At 39.7% G+C, this 7,085-nt stretch overlaps 2 long non-coding RNA genes across 2 annotated transcripts in view; one reads left to right on the top strand and one right to left on the bottom strand.

Annotated features, from left to right (window-relative positions):
* On the top strand, positions 1–4,518 carry LOC134455965 (uncharacterized). The gene is made up of 3 exons (XR_010036213.1): positions 1–746; positions 1,671–1,747; positions 2,160–4,518. It is a non-coding gene; the product is annotated as an uncharacterized LOC134455965 (long non-coding RNA).
* A 1,176-nt stretch (positions 4,519–5,694) lies between these two features.
* LOC134455966 (uncharacterized) overlaps positions 5,695–7,085 on the bottom strand; it is a 3,193-nt gene continuing 1,802 nt past the window's right edge. The window contains exon 3 of the long non-coding RNA XR_010036214.1: positions 5,695–6,697. This is a non-coding gene — a long non-coding RNA (uncharacterized LOC134455966). The remainder of the gene's footprint in view (positions 6,698–7,085) is intronic.

Raw genomic sequence — 7,085 nt, 5'->3', positions numbered from 1 at the left:
GAAATGAATGTCACACCACTCACCAATATATTTCGTGATCCACAAACAAATGTAATAACATTCGCAAATATAATTCATACATTTCATGATCCACAAACAAATGTAACAACATTCACAAATATAATTCATGATGCACAAATGAATGTAACCCCATTCACAAATGCCAGCGCAGTTCTATTCATTTGCAAACCGGTCTACATATATTCGCAAACCCTATACATATTTATGACTTCCATTGTATTTGTGTGTGGATTTTTGAGACTGTCCTGACGGTATTTGACACACAAATGTGCTCAGCCAATCACATCAGCCGGCGTTCGAGCGTAAGGTTGAAGACATTGCGCTTCTATTACGCAGAGAAGGTTACTAGTGCGAAGCCACCATAGATCTGTATAGAACTACACCGATCCGAGGAAATAACCGGAAGTAGAGTCATTACTGAAGTGCTCCATGACGTAAACTCGGAAGCGTATGAAGTTACTGACTTTCACATCATCTTTGTACAAATATGTCTGGATCTGGACTAACGTGTGCTGTAATCGGATGTCACAATAACAGCAGAAAGCTAAAAATGTGGAAAAAGAGCGTATGTGCGCTTCATAGTCCACAGTTTAAAGAGGATTGTCCTTGTTGTGTGCCCTACGGTGTACACCGCTTCCCCGGCCGTGCTGAGGATGAAGACATTCGCAAGATGTGGATTAAAAACGTACACCGAAAGGACTTTGCCCCCAAACAAGTATTCAAGGGTATGTATTTTTATTTCTAGGTGGTTAGTGTAGTTAAGTATTGTAAGCCAGTGTCTATGTAACATAAACTGTTGGCAACAATTATTTCGCTTGGCTAGCTAACGCTAGTTACGATTATTTAGCATTCTTTCATTAAGACCTAAGTTTCCCCAGGAGTGGGAAGAGCATCATTAGCCCCATGGTTATCTGTGCTGTGTGTTATGGTACATTTGTGTGCTTATGTTCGATTATTTGTGTGTGTGTGCCCTTTGAAATGAAAATGTCACCCTGGCAACTTAGCTAATTATTTTGTTATGCTAGCGAAGTTTTGGCAAGGCTAGCCAGGTTACACTGACTTCAATAAGAAGTCAGGCTAGGTTTTGGTAGCACCATGAGCCCCATGGTTATCTGTGCTGTGTGCCATGGTACATTTATGTGTTTATTTACGATTATTTGTGTATGTGTGCCCTTTGAAATGGAAATGTGACCCTGGCAATTTAGCTCATTCTTTTGTTATGCTAGCGGAGTTTTGGCTAAGCTAGCCAGGTTGTGTGACTGACTTTAATAAGAAGTCAGGCTAGGTTTTGGTAGCTTTTGTTTTGTTCATAACCTAGCCCAATTTTATTTTCATCTCATAAATCGGCCAGCATGTTTGTATTTGTAATAATGTTTGCCATTCTATTGGAAATAAAGTGGTGGGGACAAGCTAGTTTAATCTCAAAAGTGGTAGGCCTATGGACATGTCCCCCAACACCCAGACTGAAAATAACCTTTCCTCAACAAAAGATAATTTTCGCTATCCAACCTCAGTGTACATGTCTTGCTTTGTCCTGTATTTTGTCTAATGTCTGTGAGAATGACTGCAGCCATGGCAAATATAATTTTCTGTTTCATGTGTAACAGTCAAATATATTTTTTATCTCATCTTATTCCCACCCTCCTTAGGTGTGTGGAGTACACTTCCCTGACGGCAGACCAACGCAGGAACACCCATATCCCATAATATGGGATATGAATATAGTGTAAGTTTACATGTATATAACAAATAACTTAAGTGCTTTTTTCTTAATTACCTTAACCATATGTTGTTAAAGTACTTTTGGAGCGATTTGCCTACAGACGTTAGACTCTCTCCCATCTGCCACTTTTTAATCTAGGCTAAAAAAAAATAATAAAATAAACACACACACACATTTTCTTAACTTAGTTATTGACTCTTAGTTGTTATGCTTTCTCTCCTTAAGGCTCTGCTTTTATGTACCTACATTGCCTTTCAACACTTGTCTTATTATTCCATGCAAGAGTCTACATCTGCTAATTGTAATATAATGCAATGTGAAGTGAGATTTAAAGTGTTCTGTAGGACAGTGGCGTTGTAATTAACTGTTTTAAAAGCTGTTGGCGTTTTTTGTTCCTTCTTATATTTATTCTCAGAAAGCACCATCATGTGGAAGACCACCCCCTAAGAGGAGATGTCTCCAGCCCCCAACAGAGAGACTTGGATTAATGTTGAGAGGATTATTGTTCAATACGGTGTAGAAACACTTGGTTCAGTTATATGTAGATATCTATCATCTTTCAAGAAATCCTTCATCCCCTCAGCTGTGACCATACTGAACAAGAGATGAACTGTCCAGCTGCAGCATGCATGTATTGTGTGGTCTTGTCTTTTTTTTTTTGGTCAAGCCTTGTCTAATGTCTGTGAGAATCACTGAAGCCACGCCAAAGACAATTTTCTGTTTCATGGGTGTAACACAGTGTTTCGCAACCTTTTTTTAGGCGAGGCACCCTTTCAGTTCATGAAAAATTTCAAGGCACCCCAAACCAACAAGCCATAACATGGCATTGCATCCCATACCACACAAGCTTAGAAAAGTAGCACATTTGGAGAGGTCACACGACCTACGTTCGAAGTTGCAGCTGACTAGGGCGACCTATATTTACTTTATTGTGTGTAAATGGCAAATGAAAGATTCCACTGACTAGCATTAACTTATGCAATATAATACATATTTGTCTAAATTGATTATTTATTTATCAGCCACGTTTCCGTGGCACCCTTGGGGGTGGCCCGCGGCACCCCAGGGTGCCCCGGCACCCCTGTTGAGAAACACTGGTGTAACAGACAATAAAGTTGTATCTAATCTAATCATATCAATGAGAATCACTGCACCTGACAAAGGTATGACATACTGTATACTGTAGGCTTAAGTGCTGAAGAAAAATGAATTAACCTGGCGGTTTTGAAATGTTTATTTACACAGTTATTAAAATGCATACAGATAGTGCATTTAATATAGTTCAATACTGTGTGCTTACTTGATGGTTTTTTATATGTGCTGAACTGAAAAACAACCTAGCTACTTGTGCCCAATATCCAACTGCAGCATTGTAGTTGCAGGTGGGGGGTGATGGTTGTTCAAATTTGACACACACCTTACATTGGTCCACTTTACAAATGGCCCCATACACTAAATGACACTTGCTGGTGTGTTTTTTACTAGGCAACTTGTTATTAATCACTAATGTTCTTAATGTCATTTCAATGCAGCTCTTTGTGAGAAATCTGGGCAGCCATGGCCTAGTGCAGGGATGTCAAACTCAGGCCCGGGGGCCAAATCTGGCCCGCAGAGTCATTTCATTTGGCCCGCAAGATCATTTCAAATGTGTATTACAGTTGGCCCACATACACCATTAATATATAGCATAATAAGACCTGAACATAAAATGTAATATGTCACAAAAATATGAGTGGGCATAGGCCAGTAAAACAGCTCACACTACTGCAACAGAGTATCTGCAGGCACATTTGAACGACGATGGGAATCTGTTTGTGAAATTTAATGAGATTAAGTGTGTTTGCACAATTTTAGGCCGTTGTAAATATTGAGTTTGGCCCGCGACTTTGTTCCAGATTTGTATTTTGGCCCTCTGTGAGTTTGAGTTTGACACCCCTGGCCTAGTGGTTAGAGAGTTGGTCTTTCAATCTAGGGGTTGCTGGTTCGAATCCCCCACGACCTCTCCCTACACCTCCATCCATGGCTGAAGTGCCCTTGAGCAAGGCACCTAACCCCACATTACTCCAGGGACTGTAACCAATACCCTGAAAAATAATAGTTGTAAGTCGCTTTGAACAAATGAAAGCGTCAGCTAAGTGAAATGTAATGTAATGTAATGTAAAATCTTGCTGCAGTGTGTTGTGGAATAGACACAGGAGCTGACCTGTGGTGTCCAGTCTTAACAGAGAGCTGGTGCCACTGTCACACATTCAATTTAATTAATCATTATCCCCCTTATATTGATTGGGAAATGTTATACTGGCTTTTTTTTATTACCTCCTGACTATACCAGACATCATTTTTATCATTACCTCTGCCACATAATATGTGATTGTCTGAGTTTTGCAGTCTGTCTGTTTGTTCATCGCTGGGTACACAGCTTGCCACTAAGGGGCGCCAAATCCTTACTTATTGCTGGAGACGCTACCACAAGGAGAGGACGGGAGGTGATGTCTTCTAAAAGGGCTGTGGTTAAGTAGCCTAAGCAATCAGCTGGTGCAACCCAGTCTTAACACTGCCTCAAAATATCAGTTCTTGAAAGGCACGATTTACATGGTGAAATTAATGACATGTTGAGGCCAACAAGGCTTTATTTTATCAGTTAGAGGGACACTGTGCAGGAAATGGTCAAAAAGGGTACTGCAACTATGCTGCTCATTGTAACTGGGTTGCCTATTGCCAAATTTGCTCTTTTCATGAAAGTTTACTAAATAATAAACTCAGATTTTCTGTTATGGCCCAAGTACAGTCCTTTTTGCAGCTAAAATGGCTATTTCTGGAAATTCAAAATGGCGGACAATGATGGAGGAGATCCCCCTTTGTATGTATGAAAAGTGCAATTTTTCCAGTCATAATGAATACTTAGAATTTAATGGTGGTGGTAAGTATTCATGAAAAAGGTAACATTAGTGAATGAGTAGCATGAATTCTGGAAATAAACAACTATAAATCTTGCAGTGTCCCTTTGATGACAGAGGTTTAAAAAAAAAAAAAAAACACACACACACACACACACCTTGCTTTCTGATTAGGCCTTGCCTAGAGAGAGAGAGTTTCCCTATTGCCAAGGCGGCCACCTTGACCTGAAAAGATAAAGATTCCCTCTTGTTAACGTAGGCCTAATTTCTAAAGATAGATATATATATGCATGCCTGGTTTTAAATTAACAACCGGTCAAATGCTGGTGAAAATTCAGGTTCTTAATTCATTCGGCAGTTATATTTTCTTTGTTTTGTTTTTACTTTGTTACAGTTTTTGCCTAGGCTACTGCTTAAACACTATAGGCCGATGACCAAAGTAGCATATTGTTCAGTTGTTGGTACTATAACTTAAACACATGCTGCTTTACCTTAATCAAAAGTCAAGCATTACACTTTCATACCAGCTTTGCAAAGCACTTGTTCCTTTACGCAACACACACACTCCGGCTGTCTGCACACCATTTTATACACAAGACACTTTGTTCAAAAGTAAATTCACAGAGTGTCATTGTGAAAACACGTCTGTTAAAAAAACAAAACACACTGGATGTATGACGAGATGTAGACACAGACAATAAAACACATGCACCGTTTTCAACCATTTGATGATCTGGCTATTAGGCCCATGTCCCGCGGCGCTGTTGAGTTTCAGCAACTTCTGAATGTGTGCTCTGAGTATGGGGTTGAGTTTGATGTAGGCCTACAGTACAATCCAAAAAAAAGTGTTATGTTCAGGATCTTAAGTCTTTCCAACGTTTTACCTGTCAGGGCAATCACTGTGTGTCAAGCAGTACAAAATATCTTGGGCATAGTATCGCTGAAAAGTTGGAAGATGATGCTGACATGTAGGCCTACAGACAGGGACAAGTGTAGTGTATGCCAAACATGTTTGTAAGATTTCAAGAAGGTTACACAGGCCTGCACAAATAGTCAAAATGTCATCAACATGTTTTAATCAACCTGAAATTACATTACTCAAAATTTTGAAGCATTTTAACCTTCTTATTGCACGTTCAACATGAATTCGGACATTGGCGAGACAGCGGGTTCTTGTGACTTCATGTTCTGATAGTTGTGTACATCCACGTGTAAATGCTGGAATAGCCAATGTCACTCCTGGAGGAAGAACATCTCCAATTGTGAATCCCCGGTCTGTCAAAATCTGATCACCAAAAATCAAATGTGACAGAAATCCACAGTTTGTGATAAAAGTGTCACTAGCTCTGCCACCAAACAGTTTTGACACATACATCACAAAACCATTGGGGGCTATGCAATAGAGGAGTTTGTAGGTGTTGTGATGCTTATAGTTGCTGTATGTTTTTGCTCTTTTCCCCAAGTTCTTCGGTCTTTGGACAAATATTTCAGTGCAATCTATGATGCATGTTGCATTGGGATAGTGTTCAAGAAAACTTGAGGGTCTTACTCTATTCAGAGTGTCTCGAGGGAGCCAAAACATAAGATTTTCCCTTGTGAAATTGGCAAGTGTTGCTCTCCACATTGCGAACATATCACAGGCTGTAGCCAAGCCGAAGCCTCATTAGGACCAGCAGTAGCTGTTCATGGACTGGTAATTTGAACGTCTTCGACTGTGGAAGAAAGCCAATGATGGTGTTCAAAAGTTGCCAAAAGCTGATGATGTCTAGTCCAGTGTAAAATTTTGACACTTTATCATCCATGTCATGAGCTGACAGTGATGGTGTAGGATCTGTTTGTGTGCTTGCATCTTTTGTTGACTTCATCGAACAATAATCATGATCACTACGCTCTGGCCACTGAGTGCCAACATCACATTGGTGTGGAGACAGACTATCCTCCAAGCTATGCCCTACTTCGGTGTCAGAATCTGTCACAGGAGGCTCATCACATGGTCTCTCTGTTGGGGGCTGGAGACATCTCCTCTTTGAGGTGGTCTTCCACATGATGGTGCTTTCTGAGAATAAATATAAGAAGGAACAAAAAACACCAACAGCTTTTAAAAACAGTTAATTACAACGCCACTGTCCTACAGAACACTTTAAATCTCACTTCACATTGCATTATATTACAATTAGCAGATGTAAACTCTTGCATGGAATAATAAGACACAAGTGTTGAAAGGCAATTTAGGTACATAAAAGCAGTGGCTTAAGGAGAGAAAGCATAACAACTAAGAGTCAAGAACTAAGTTAAGAAAATGTGTGAGTTTGTGTGTTTTTTTTTTTGTTTTTTTTTAGCCTAGATTAAAAAGTAATGGCAGATGGGAGAGAGTCTAACATCTGGACGCAAATCGCTCCAAAAGTACTTTAACAACATATTATATAACAAGTTATATATAACAA

The sequence above is a fragment of the Engraulis encrasicolus genome, chromosome 9 (assembly GCF_034702125.1).
Source record: "Engraulis encrasicolus isolate BLACKSEA-1 chromosome 9, IST_EnEncr_1.0, whole genome shotgun sequence".
NCBI lineage: Eukaryota > Metazoa > Chordata > Actinopteri > Clupeiformes > Engraulidae > Engraulis > Engraulis encrasicolus.
Note: the sequence above shows the minus strand (reverse complement) of the source record. Positions and strands in the feature narration are given on the sequence as shown.